Source organism: Sarcophilus harrisii, chromosome 6 (genome assembly GCF_902635505.1).
Source record: "Sarcophilus harrisii chromosome 6, mSarHar1.11, whole genome shotgun sequence".
NCBI classification, from domain to species: Eukaryota; Metazoa; Chordata; class Mammalia; order Dasyuromorphia; family Dasyuridae; genus Sarcophilus; species Sarcophilus harrisii.
In genome coordinates this window covers 211,128,889-211,144,124 of record NC_045431.1, presented here as the reverse complement: position 1 = coordinate 211,144,124, position 15,236 = coordinate 211,128,889, and the positions used below count along the sequence as shown (strand labels likewise).

The 15,236-nt window shown below is 33.4% G+C and overlaps 1 pseudogene; it reads right to left on the bottom strand.

The window, feature by feature from the left end:
• Positions 1-9,578: 9,578 nt before the first annotated feature.
• LOC111721443 lies at positions 9,579-10,476 on the bottom strand (annotated as a pseudogene).
• Positions 10,477-15,236: the final 4,760 nt, after the last annotated feature.

The window sequence follows — 15,236 nt, the reverse complement described above, 5'->3', positions numbered from 1 at the left end:
TATAGAGCAGTATAAATTGAACCAGCTACACCCAGGGAAAGAATTCTGGGAGATGACTATGAATCACTACATAGAATTCCCAATCCCTCTATTTTTGTCTACCTGCATTTTTGATTTCCTTCACAGGCTAATTGTACACTATTTCAAAGTCCGATTTTTTTTGTACAGCAAAATATGTATGGATATGTATACATATATTGTATTTAATTTATACTTTAACATATTTAACATGTATTGGTCAACCTGCCATCTTGGGGAGGGGGTGAGAGAAGGAGGGGAAAAATTGGAACAAAAGGATTGGCAATTACCAATGCTGTAAAATTACCCATGCACATAACTTGTAAATAAAAAGCTATAATAATAAAAAAAAAGAAAATGTATGTCTCACCATGACTTCTACACAATAAACGTCAATGGATCTTTCACATGATTAAACATTTTATCTCTTTATGCTTTTTCAATTTGATTTTTATATGTACCTAATTATTAGTACCTAAGAGCAAATAATAGGTCCTGTCTCAAACACAATGAAATCAAAAGGTCTTGAGTTCATATCTGACTTCAGACACTTATTAGCTCTATGACTCTATGCAAGTCACTTAACCCACTTTGCTTCAGTTTCATCATCTAAATAATCATCTTGAGGAGGAAATGGCAAACCATTCCAAGATATTTACCAAGAAAATCCCAAATGGGGTCAGCCACAGATGAAAAAGGACAGAACAGAAATTATAGAGGTGTTGGACTTTTACTTTTGAGAGTATAATCAAAACAAAAAACCACTTGACTGAAAAACTCTAAATATACCTTCTAACTATGGATATATCATGAGGTCTCTAGCTTTCTAAAACAATTAATTTAGAAAATGTTTCAATCTAAGTTTTGTAAAGGTTCTCTAATCTAATGTTGGAAAAAAAGTTTGAGATTATGCCAAAAAACTAGTATGAATTTCAATAGTCAACATTATTTTCTGTGGATAAATTAATCTTAGTTATGAGCATTGACTGTAAAGACTGTGGATATATTGCTCTTGTAATAATTTTTCCTTTTCTTCATATGGAGTAGTATCCATTTCCCATGAAAGGCTTTGCCCTCTCATGCCAAATGACTACATTAGAATTCACAATGATTATAAATGAGCATTGTGCTAAGAAATAGGAGTACCTAGCTCAATTAAGTGATATTCCTGCCCAAATTGCATAGTCTGGTAGAAGGAGATGAAAACAAACTAAATCAACATCCATTCCTATGAAATACTTTTAGAAATAGCCCAAGAAGTTAAGGCTCAAATATAATCTTAAGAGTCTGGAGAGTTGGAGAAATAAAGAAATTCTTCATGTAAAAGATGATATAAGTTGAGTTTGGAATGAAACCAAGAATTCCAGGAAGTGGAGATTTGACAGGAAATCCTCTCAGTCCTAAAGAACTATAGAACAAAAAAAAGAGACCAGAGTTGGAATGACCATCATACATGTGAAGAATCAACATTTATGATTGATCCAATGAAATAAAATATATGTGAAATGGAGATTTAGCATATATCTAGACCAACTATTATAGCATCATGACAGTGAAAGATGTTGGAAGAGTAGATTGGTACATGAATGTGTGTTTAGCTTTAGGCTAATTCATGTGGAGGAGTAGTTTCTTTTTTTCCCATTCATATTGAAAACTATTGGCAAATTTTAAATGGTCTGATACAACACTTAGGTAGATCTTTACTCAAACTCCATGTATAGCTAGTGGTACCATGCTATAAAGTATATGCTGTCCAACTAATATTAAATCATGTAGCTCCAAGAATTATTGGCAGTATTGGCAGTTTTTCATTTTCATTTGTATAAATATAGGAAGTATAATTTCTAATTCAGGATATCTAGTCATGTGAATTCAGAGTCTAGAGATTTAGGCAGTGTACCTAGAATTGAAGTCCTGAAGAGCAAACAGAGATGTTAATTAAAAAGGGCTTTGGATTTCAATTTGAGATTAAGGCAATATCAGAACCAAGCCAAGAAATGATCCTAATCACCTTCTCCTCCCAAACCAGAAGCATTTATTAAGCACCTACAATGCACAAAGCTCTATGAGAAAGATTATATGCAATCTCCCCTCTTGCTCCCCAAGAATTTGGAGGAATTTTTCTTTGTTCTTTCTATTTTAATGAAGTAACTTTTTAAGTGTTGATCGGATATTAAATGGGTATTAGTCATTGGGACACTAAATATGAAGGAAGCAACATCAGTGAGGGATAGAGGGAAGAAGAATTTTTCGACGCCCCTCAGGGTAATAAATAATACCTTGGAATAGAAGGAAAAAAGGTATAAAATGTAAGGGGCCTTCCCTTCTGAAAGGAATTGGAAGAAACTGTGCTGCAGAAGGATAAATACCAAGTCTTACACTTAAATTAAAAAAAAAAAAAAACACACATGTATGAAAGCCTGGCTATATATAATTTCATCTGAAAAAATAACTGGAGGTTTTAGTGGACAACACATTCAAACTAAATTAAGTGTGTTACTGCAGATAAAAAGAATGGAATACATTCTTAGACTGTATTCTTAGACTACAAAAGAAAATAATGTCCAAGGCTAAGAATTATTAGTCAAACTATTTTTTAGTGATCAGTTCACATTTGAAGTATTCTTTTCAGTTCTGTGATGACACTGGCAGCCTGTAAAGCAGCCTGAAAAGGAAAAGATTTTGGACAATGCCAGATGAGGACCAACTGAAGGAAATAAGGATGTTTTTTCCTGGAAAAGGAGTTGGTAAATGAGAAGTGACAAAGGAAGAGCTTAATAATAACAATCTTCATATATCTATATGAAAGGCTAGCATAAGGAAAAATGATTTGCCTTATTTCTCCTCTCTCTTTTTCCTACTCTTCCTCCCTTCCTCCCTTCTTCCCTTTCTCTGTCTCTCCTTCCCTCTCTTTGTCCCTCTATCTCTCTCTGTTTCTCTCCCTCTCCCTCTCTCTTTCATCCTAGACTTCTTGACAAGATCTTGTAATCAGGCAAAGTAGCAAATGTAGCTCACTTCCTAACAATTAGAACTCTCTTGAATTGGGATGGGATACCATTGAAACTAGTGAATCCTTATTTTCTTTAGAAGTATTCAAGCAAATACTGAGTTTCTATTTGTTATTTATGATTTATATGCGATTCCTTCTCATGTATAGATTAGAGAGCATAGTTATCTATGATTGCTTAAAGCTCTGAGATTCTATACCTGCTCTTCAAGTTTCTGTTTAAATTCTCTTTTTAGGGGGGTTGAAGCAATTGGGGTAATTCTCAGGGGCTAGTATTCTATCCAGTGCACCATCTAACTGTACCTCTTCAAGTTTCTGTGAAGCTTACCCTCACAGGAATTTGATTTCTAACCTTTCTAGGATATAATAAGATTCAGAAACTTAGAGACAGATAGGTATTTTCTTTGCAAAATTGTATGGGTTCCTGACAGAGGACACTGTATCCTTCATGAAAAGGTAATGAGATTGTCTTGGAACAAATCATGTAATTACCTCACAGAAATATCCAAGCATAAGGAAACACTTCCCACATCAGAATATTTCCTTGAGCACACTGAGATAGACAGAAAGCTGCAGGAATCTATCAGTCATATATAAATGGCCTCCAAAATTCATTAACATGCCAAACAGACTCCCTAATCACAGAAATATTGGATGTTAGAGTCAAAACAAGTCTTGAATATTGCAAAACTCTTATTTTGATATATAATGCACATAAGAGAAGTAGCTTGCTCAAGATTACAGGGCTAGTTAATGATAAGGAGCAGCCTAGAACCAATCCCTGATGACGTCAAGGTCAAATGTTGTTTGTTTGTTTATTTGTTTTGTTGGTTGGTTTTTTTTTTTTAATTTTGCTGGGATTCTTCTAGTATCCCACTTCACCTTTTTAACTGAAGTTTTAACAAAAATTAGAAAGAACTGATAATAATAAAGATAGCAGTGATAAATAACAAACATTTTAAAGAACATTTGGTCACCTACTAATAATTTTAAAGTAAAAAGTAATTTAACAAGGCTATTAGATTCCTTCCATAGATTATAATTTGAACAAAGGTATACATGGAAGAAAATGTGAGGGCATCAACATGGTATAATAGATCCTCAGACATGACTGAAGTATAGAATTAATGATGAAATTAAATTAGACATGTCCATAAGAATAAGGAGACACCATCCTTTGGAGAACATTGCAAAAGAAGAACAGGAAAGCCATTTAAAGTTCATAAACAGAAATCATGTGATAAGATAAAGTGTGCTGAGCTTTGAGTCAAGAAAACTCTAAGTTCAGATACAGACACTGGGCAGTTATTGAACTTGATTCAGCCTTAGTTTCCTTATTTGTAAAACTCAATAGTAGTAACTACCTTACAGAGTTGATATGGGGATCAATTAGATATTTACATGTGTGTGTGTGCATGTGTGTATGTGTATGTGTGTCCTTTATAAACCTTAAAGCACTATTTAAATACAATTAATATTTTCTTATTAGAAGCTATATCCTAAGGAACTATGGAAGGAGTTTGATTAAAGGAAATATCAGATCTTTCCACAACCAGAACTAAGGATAAATTTTCTAAAGCTGCTCTAAATTATAATGTAAAAATATCAAGACTTTCAGACTAGCGTCTATTTTCTCAGCCAGACTCAGGAGTCCTCATAAAATTTGATTTTACATAATACAGCTTTAAATATGGATGCCAAAATGATGAAACCTAGACTGTTTGGAGAATGTTGGAGATGAGGATCCCTAAAGTTTTTGAGTTTCAAAGTCCAGAAACAGGTTGTTTTGCCTTAAAACATTGAGTAAAGAAATAATTGACTTGAGAAAGTCATGATAGATTTCTTCAGGAAATTAATAACATATATTTCCTTCCCAAAAAATTTAAGCTACTTTTCCCTCACAAAGAGATCTGTCTTTATTTAAAAGGACAAGGGATTGACTCACCTCCATTTTGAAATAGCAAACTAAATTTCCACACAGAGTATTAATCTTTCAAATAATAATCCCTTGAGATAATGGAAATAATAGCTCATGATATATTCAATCAACATAATTCCTACCAATGTGGATGTAAAATGATCAGGGTATACAAATACCAGGAAACAAAACAAAACAAAATAGACAAAACCTACATGCTCAATATATGATTTTCATTTGGAGGAAACAGAGATTTGGGGCACAGGGAAATAGATGACTGCAATAGATTCTTTGAAATTGACTCCTAATGATATTTCATGAATTTTGGGGAAAAATGGTCTGCCTTGAAAAGTAAAAATGTTGGCAGCAGTATCGACCCTCCTTATTTCCTCACCACCATCCCTATATTATTAAAAGGAGAATCATAGAAACTCATGGACAGAAGGGACTCATAATCTATCCATCTATATGTGGAAAACAGACTTATTTTGTGCTTTGGAGAACCTTAAAGTCCTGCATAAATGTTTGCTATCATTAATAGTCAGGAAAATTTCAAGTTTAATAACCACAGATATTTACTAGCTATGTGACCTCAAATAAGTAAATTATCTGCTGTGTAACTCTGTTTCCTCATGTATAAAATGACAGGAATAATACACCTGCATCTCAGAGTTGTTGTCAAAGAGAAAATAAGACAATATCCACAAATCACTTTGCAAATAATAAAGCAATCCATAAATTATCATCATTATCATCATCATCATCATTGTGAAAACATTATCTTAAATGACTCAAAAATCCTCTTATCTTATGGTCTTCTTATCCCAACAGCTCAGATAACAATTACAAAATCATTTAATATCACTCTAAACAAGGATTTTAAATATTAAACATAACCTCTGCATTTATAGATGCAGAAATTGAAGTACAATAAACCAAAATAAATCTATTGAGATTATGTGGTGTTCAACATCATTTTCAACAATGTGGGAATCTCTCTACTGTGGAAGTATTAAAAAATACTGCCCAGGATGGCTGCCAATGTTCCCTAATTGGCTGAACTAGGTAAAAATATACTTGGAATAACAAAACAAAGATTCAATAGAATTAGGTAATGTTGATGTATGGTTTTCTAAGGCAATATGCCTCCCCCCACACTATTAAGCTCATACTTTATGTCAGATCCTCAGTAGTACAACAACCATCAGAGTTTAGTGATATTGTTATCATCATTTTACAGTTAAGGAAATTGAGGTAAATGAGATTGTGATTTCCCTAAGGTAACACAGCTAGTAATTCTGTTAGAAAAATTCTTATATACCATTCAAAATTCACATGATTTTGGTTAGTTTTGTTATTGATATGGTGCAGTATGTCAATAATTTTCCTTATATTGAACCATCCCCTACATTCCTGTCATAGTACATTAAATTTATGATATATTGCTATAACCTTTTTGCTATTATCTTAAAATTTTGCATCAATATTCATTTGTGAAATTGGTCTAACATTTCATTTTTCTGTTTTGACTTTCTAGTATAGGCATCAGCACCATATTTGTCTCATAAAAAGAATTTTGTTTATTTAGCGCTATACCAATCAGACTCCCAAAAAACTATTTTAATGACCTAGAAAAAATAACAACAAAGTTCATATGGAAAAACAAAAGGTCAAGAATTTCAAGGGAATTAATGAAAAAAAAAATCAAATGATGGTGGCTTAGCTGTACCAGATCTAAAATTATATTATAGAGCAGCAGTTACCAAAACTATTTGGTATTGGCTAAGGAATAGATTAGTTGATCAGTGGAATAGATTAGGTTCAAGGGACAAAACAGTCAACAAATATAGCAACCTAGTCTTTGACAAACCCAAAGATCCCAGCTTTTGGGATAAGAACTTACTGTTTGATAAAAATTGCTGGGAAAATTGGAAACTAATATGGCAGAAACTAGGCATTGATCCATACTTATCGCCGTACACCAAGATAAGGTCAAAATGGGTTCATGACCTAGGCATAAAGAATGAAATTATTAATAAATTAGAGGAACATAGGATAGTTTACCTCTCAGACCTGTGGAAGGGGAAGGTCTTTATGACCAAAGCAGAACTAGAGATCATTACTGATCACAAAATAGAAAATTTCGATTATACCAAACTGAAAAGTTTTTGTACAAACAAAACTAATGCAGACAAGATTAGAAGGGAAGCAATAAACTGGGAAAATATTTTTACAGTCAAAGGTTCTGATAAAGGCCTCATTTCCAAAATATATAGAGAATTAACTCTAATTTATAAAAAATCAAGCCATTCTCCAATTGAAAAATGGTCAAAGGATATGAACAGACAATTCTCAGATGAAGAAATTGAAACTATTTCTAGTCATATGAAAAGATGCTCCAAGTCATTATTAATCAGAGAAATGCAAATTAAGACAACTCTAAGATACCACTACACACCTGTCAGATTGGCTAAGATGACAGGAAAAATAATGATGATTGTTGGAGGGATGCGGGAAAACTGGGACATTGATGCATTGTTGGTGGAGTTGTGAACAAATCCAACCATTTTGAGAGTAGTTTGGAACTATACTCAAAAGTTATCAAACTGTGCATACCCTTTGATCCAGCAGTGTTACTACTGGGATTATATCCCAAAGAGATTAGTAAAGAAGGGAAAGGACCTGTATGTGCACGAATGTTTGTGGCAGCCCTTTTTTAGTGGCTGAAACTGGAAACTGAATGGATGTCCATCAGTTGGAGAATGGCTGAATAAATTGTGGTATATGAAAATTATGGAATATTACTGTTCTAGTAGAAATGACCAACAGGATGATTTCAGAAAGGCCTGGAGAGACTTACACGAACTGATGCTGAGTGAAATGAGCAGGACCAGGAGATCATTATATACTTCAACAACAATACTAGATGATGACCAGTTCTGATGGATCAGGCCATCCTCAGCAACGAGATCAACCAAATCATTTCTAATGGAGCAGTAATGAACTGAACTAGCTATGCCCAGAAAAATAACTCTGGGAGATGACTAAAAACCATTACATTAAATTCCCAATCCCTATATTTATGCACACATGCATTTTTGATTTCCTTCACAAGCTAATTGTACAATAATTCAGAGTCTGATTCTTTTTGTACAGCAAAATAATGTTTTGGTCATGTATACTTATTGTGTATCTAAGTTATATTTTAATATATTTAACATCTACTGGTCATCCTGCCATCTAGGGGAGGGGGTGGAGGGGTAAGAGGTGAAAAATTGGAACAAGAGGTTTGGCAATTGTTAATGCTGTAAAGTTACCCATGTATAAATCCTGTAAATAAAAGGCTATTAAATAAAAAAATAAATAAATAAATAAAAATAAAAAGAATTTTGTAGGACTCCTCTTTTTTAATATAATTTATGTAATATTGTAATTAAGTGTTTTATAAAGAATTCACTTGTAAATCCATAGCTTCTTCCATTTATTTTTCTAAAATGAGCTTACTTAACTATTATGTTTCCTCTTCTATTAATCTGAGCAATTTTTAAAAATAAATATTCATCTATTTCAACTTAAATGTCAGATTTAATGGCAGAGTGTTGGGCAAAATAGCTCCTAACTATTGCTTTAGTTTCCCCTTCACTGGTAGTGATTTCACCCTTTTCAATTCTGATACTGATCATTTGGTATTATTTTTTTCTAATCAAATTAACCTGGGGTTTATCTATTCTATTGATTTATTAATAAAACCAACTTTTAGTTTTATTTATTAGTTAAATATTTTCTTACTTTCAATTTTATTAATCCATTCTTTAAGGATATGTAGAATGTAAACAGTTTGCTCTTATTTAATAACATTTTTTTTCTTTCCTCTTTACCTGTTTATACTTCTCTTTAGTCTTGAATTTGAAATTTAAATTTTGTTCATCTCTGCTCTTTTCACCAGGACAGTTTGAAAGTCTACTATTTCATTGAATTTTCATCTTTTCCCCTGAAAGTTTATGCTCAATTTTGCTGGGTATTTGATTCAAAGTTTTAATCCAAGCTCCTTTGCCTTTTAAAATATCATATACCAAGCCCTCCAACACTTAAATGTAGAAGTTGCTAAGGCCTGTGTAATACTTATTATGGCTCCTTGATGTTTGGATGGTTTCTTTCTGAGTCTTTATAGCATTTTCTCATTAACCTAATAATTCTAAAATATCACTGAATAGGCCTTGTACTTTCACTTTGGAATCTCTTTTAGAAGGTTATCAGTGGATTCTTTCAATGACTATTTTACCCTCTTGGTTCTAGGATATGAGGGAAATTTTCTTTGTTAGTTTCTTAAAAGATGCTGCTCAGAATCTTCATTCATTTTTTTTGTTTGTTTGTTTATCATAGCTTTAAGGTATTCTCATAAAGCTTAAATTATCTCTTCTGTATCTATTTTCTAGATCTCTTGTTTTTGAAATAAGGTATTTTACATATTTTTCTATTCCTTTCATTATTTTTATTTTCATGGATTCTTTATGTCTCATAAGTTATTAGTTTCCAGTTTCCAAATTCTAGTTTTTAAGGGATTATTTTCTTAAATTGCTTATAGTCCCCCGCTATGACACATTTCTGATTTTATTAGTTTCCATAATTTTGATTTCAAATTTGACTTTGAGCTCCCCTCCACTGCCTCTTCTGCCATCTCCTCATGCTTAATCTATTGGCTTTGGCCTTCTCAGCTACCACCAAAGTTGAACTCTGCTGCTGATACATTTCTTTAATCTGGGCCATATTAATCTCCCATTTACTTCCACTAATATTATGAAATTTCTTTTCTAAATCTTTCTAACATGATCACTTTATTTGTGATAATACAAATCCTCTTTGTTTGTTGTCTTTGGATCCGTTGGAAGTTTGACAGTTTCAATCTCTCCAAAGTGTCCTAACTATTTCCTGATTTTTATCTCTGTAGTTTCTAGATTAAGTTGTCTTCTCTTTCTCCTCCTCCTTCTCTTCCTCCTCCTTCTTCTTTTTTTCTAAGTCAATTGGGGTTAAGTGACTTGCCCAGGGTCACACAGTGGATTAAGTCTTCAAAAAAAAGATATTCTTCACAGGATCTTTTTTCAGGGCCATACCCTTTTTAGAATCCATTATCCATCCATCAAATCTGTGTTCTTTCTGATCCAAAATCTTTGCAATGCTTGGAGATACTTTAAAGAGGATAAACAAAAAAATCTCTAGATCTTTCTGTGTTAGGAACCATCTTTGTTGTACAACCACTTCACCAAACTTGATGACAAAGTTTTTCAATTCCTTTTTTGCTTGAGTTTCAACTGAGGACATTACAAACATTTTCTCTACATCTCCAAGTCCTTTCTGGCATTCAGCTAGTCTCCTTTGGCCAGTTCTGGCTCCTGGCTGCAGCTACAGGAGGCTGCTGACCTAGACCCACTCTCATTCCCAGTCCCAGTCCTGGCCCATTTCCAGTCCCACTTGAGGACTTCCTCTGAGATATGACATCAGGGGCGACTTCATGGTTATTCTCAGTCGTGGCCATTTTCATCAGCTGCTACTTCTGGCTTCAAATATGATGGCCTTGGTAGTTAAGAAATACCTCATCACTTAGTGACTTTAAGGGCCTCAGACTGGCTCCAGGAAAGTAATCTCGAGCTCTATTGAGGCACAGCCATCAGCTTTTTCCTCTGATTTCTGGCAAGTGGTGGAGCAGAGGTCCCATTCCTCCCAGCCTCCTCTACCCAGGTCCTGTGCTGTTCAGCCACCTGACCATTTATATAATTTATAAAATCCTTTTTGAGCTCTTCCGAGAAGACTTCTAGGGCTTGAAATTAATTCATATTCTCCTTTGAGGCTTCACATATAGGCATTTTGCCAATGTTATCCCCTTCTGAGTTTGTGCTTTGATCTTTCCTGTCCCTATAATAAATTTCTATAGATAGGGTTCTCTTTGGCTTTTTGTTAAATTTAAAAATTTGAGTTCTACTCTGGGAATACAAGGGGCATTGTCCCAAGCTTCTTCTGTTGGGGTCAAAAGCATGGTCACTGGCTTTCCTCATGGTGGTCTCAGGTGCTTCTGGCTTGTGTACTGGGCTTACAATTTGCCTTCTGGGCTGTGACTAGAGGCTCATAGCTGGCAATCTGTGCCACTGGACTGCTGAGCCAGGATCAAGCATCTTCTGTTGCTGTTTTTGATGATGCTAAGAGCCTTCTGCTGTGAGTCCTTTCCCGAAGTCCATTTAAATTACCTTAAACTGGAAAATTGTTTCACTCCATCTTTTTTAGGGTTTCTATCATTCCAGAATTTGTTTAGAGGCTTGACAAATCATTTTTTCTGAGAGACATTGGGGACATCTCAGGCAACTTCCTGGCTCCTCTCTGTTCTATGGAATCCACCTCTGACATTCTCAGTAATATTGTTTTAAGGACAACCTTGAACAAATTAGTCATTTTCACTATTATAAATACTTCAATGGACTACAAAGGACAAATGATGGAAGATGTATCAGGAGAAACAACTGATAAATAGAAGTATGCATAGAATAATTTTATATATACAGATTTGTGTCTAATGGTAGCTAGCCATTTCTAGGATTGGAGAAGAGAGGAAAAAGAGGGAGAAAAGACATTTAGATGATAACTTTATTATATATTTAAAAGGAATAATACATAGTACATAATAGATTTGGTTTCATGTGCAATCTTCTTTTTGTTATATTATGTTATGGAAACATTTGGTTTATTCCATAAATTAAAAATAAAATAAATTTTTAAAAGAAAAATGCTTAAATAATGACTTCTGTTCTAAATCCAAAAGCACTATGTCATATACTAGTCATGCAAAGACAATATTACAAAAGTTAATGACTTCAAAGAGCTTAAATTCTTCTGCGGGGAGATATATCATTTACATAATAAATAAGTACAGGGGGTAACAACACTAACAGGAAGGGGAATCAGAAAGAGCTTTGAATTGTAGGTGGCACGTGAGCTGTGCATTTACAAAAAGCCAGAGTCCCTTTGGGATAGAAGTGAGATGATTATTTAAATACACATGAAAAGTCATGGAGGACCAACTCTTAGTTTTATTAATTAGTTCAATAGTTTTTTTACTTTCAATATTTTTAATTTCTCCTTTTAATTTTAGAATTTCCAATTTAGTATTTGATTGGGGTTTTAATTTGGTCTTTTTTTAGTTTTTATAGTTGCAAGCCCAATTCATTAATCTTTTCTTTCTCTGTTTTATTCAAGTAAGCCTCTAAGGATATAAAATTCCCTCTTATTACCGCTTTGGTTGCATCCCACAAATTTTGGTATGATGTCTCATCATTGTCATTATCTTGAGTGAAATTATTAATTGTATCTATAATTTGCTGCTTCACCCAATCATTCTTTAAGATGAGATTGTTTAGTTTCCAATTACTTTTGGTCTATTTCCCCTAACTTTTTGTTGAATGTAGTTTTTATTGAATCATGATCTAAAAAGAAAGCATTTACTATTTCTGCTTTCTTGCATTTAATTTTGAGGTCTTTATGTCCTAATATATGGTCAATTTTTGAATAGGTTCCATGAACTGCTGAGAAGAAAGTATATTCCTTTCTATCTCCATTCAATTTTCTCCAAAGATCCAACATACCTAATTTTTCTAATATTCTATTTACTTTTTTAATTTCTTTCTTATTTGTTTTGTGGTTTGATTTGTCTAATTCTGAGAGTGCAAGGTTGAGATCTCCTACTATTACAGTTTTGTTGTCTATTTCTTCTTGCAACTCTCTTAACTTCTCCATTCCTATTAAAAACACTTGAAAGTATAGGAATAAATGGACTTTTCCTTAAAATAATCAGCAGCATCTATTTAAAACCATCAGTAAGCATCATATGTAATGGAGACAAACTGCAACCATTCCCAATAAGATCTGGAGTGAAACAAGGTGGCCCACTATCACCGTTACTATTTAATATTGTATTAGAAACGCTAGCTTTAGCAATAAGAGCTGAGAAAGAGATTAAAGGAATAAGAATAGGCAATGAGGAAACCAAATTATCACTCTTTGCCGATGACATGATGGTATACTTAGAGAACCCTAGAGATTCTGCTAAAAAGTTATTAGAAATAATCCACAACTTTAGCAAAGTTGCTGGTTATAAAATAAACCCACATAAATCATCAGCATTCTTATATATCACTAACAAAATCCAACAGTCAGAGTTACAAGAGAAATTCCATTTAAAGTAACTACTGATAATATAAAATATTTAGGAATCTATCTGCCAAGGGAAAATCAGAAACTTTATGAGCAAAATTACAGACCACTTTTCACACAAATTAAGTCTAATCTAACCAATTGGAAAAATATTAAATGCTCCTGTATAGGGCCAGCAAATATAATAAAGATGACAATATTACCTAAACTAATCTATTTATTTAGCGCTATACCAATCAGAGTCCCAAAAAACTATTGTAATGACCTAGAAAAAATAACAACAAAGTTCATATGGAAAAACAAAAGGTCAAGAATTTCAAGGGAATTAATGAAAAAAATCAAATGAAGGTGGCTTAGCTGTACCAGATGTAAAATTATATTATAGAGCAGCAGTTACAAAACTATTTGGTATTGGCTAAGGAATAGAATTAGTTGATCAGTGGAATAGATTAGGTTCAAGGATAAAACAGTCAACAAATATAGCAACCTAGTCTTTGCCAAACCCAAAGATCCCAGCTTTTGGGATAAGAACTTACTGTTTGATAAAAATTGCTGGGAAAATTGGAAACTAATATGGCAGAAACTAGGCATTGATCCATACTTATCGCCGTACACCAAGATAAGGTCAAAATGGGTTAATGATCTAGGCATAAAGAATGAAATTATTAATAAATTAGAGGAACACAGGATAGTTTACCTCTCAGACCTGTGGAAGGGGAAGGTCTTTATGACCAAAGCAGAACTAGAGATCATTACTGATCACAAAATAGAAAATTTCGATTATACCAAACTGAAAAGTTTTTTACAAACAAAACTAATAGCAGACAAGATTAGAAGGGAAGCAATAAACTGGGAAAATATTTTACAGTCAAAGGTTCTGATAAAGGCCTCATTTCCAAAATATATAGAAATTAACTCTAATTTATAAAAATCCAAGCCATTCTCAATTGAAAAATGGTCAAAGGATATGAACAGACAATTCTCAGATGAAGAAATTGAAACTATTTCTAGTCATATGAAAAGATGCTCCAAGTCATTATTAATCAAGAAATGCAAATTAAGACAACTCTAAGATACACTACACACCTGTCAGATTGGCTAGATGACAGGAAAAAATAATGATGATTGTCGGAGGGGATGCAGGAAAACTGGGACATTGATGCATTGTTGGTGGAGTTGTGAACGAATCCAACCATTTTGGAGAGTAGATTGGAACTATGCTCAAAAAGTTATCAAACTGTGCATACCCTTTGATCCAACAGTGTTACTACTGGGTTTATATCCCAAAGAGATTATAAAGAAGGGAAAGGGACCTGTATGTGCACGAATGTTTGTGGCAGCCCTTTTGTAGTGGCTAAAACTGGAAACTGAATGGATGTCCATCAGTTGGAGAATGGCCGAATAAATTGTGGTATATGAAAATTATGGAATATTACTGTTCTGTAAGAAATGACCAACAGGATAATTTCAGAAAGGCCTGAGAGACTTACACGAACTGATGCTGGAGTGAAATGAGCAGGACCAGGAGATCATTATATGACTTCAACAACAATACTAGATGATGACCAGTTCTGATGGACCAGGCCTTCCTCAGCAACAGAGATCAACCAAATCATTTCAATGGAGCAGTAATGAACTGAACTAGCTATGCCAGAAAAAGAACTCTGAGGGAGATGACTAAAAACCATTACATTGAATTCCCAATCCCTATATTTATGCACACCTGCATTTTGATTTCCTTCACAACTAATTGTACAATATTTCAGAGTCTGATTCTTTTTGTACAGCAAAATAACTTTTGGTCATGTATACTTATTTGTATCTAATTTATATTTTAATATATTTAACATCTACTGGTCATCCTGCCATCTAGGGGGAGGGTGGGGTAAGAGGTGAAAAATTGGAACAAGAGGTTTGGCAATTGTTAATGCTGTAAAGTTACCCATGTATATATCCTGTAAATAAAAGGCTATTAAATTAAAAAAAAAAAAAGAAAAGTCATGGAGGTAGGAAATGGAATGTAGACCATAGGGAGCAGCTTAATTTATTTATTTATTTATTTTAGAATACTGTAATTATTTCAACCCCATTATCATG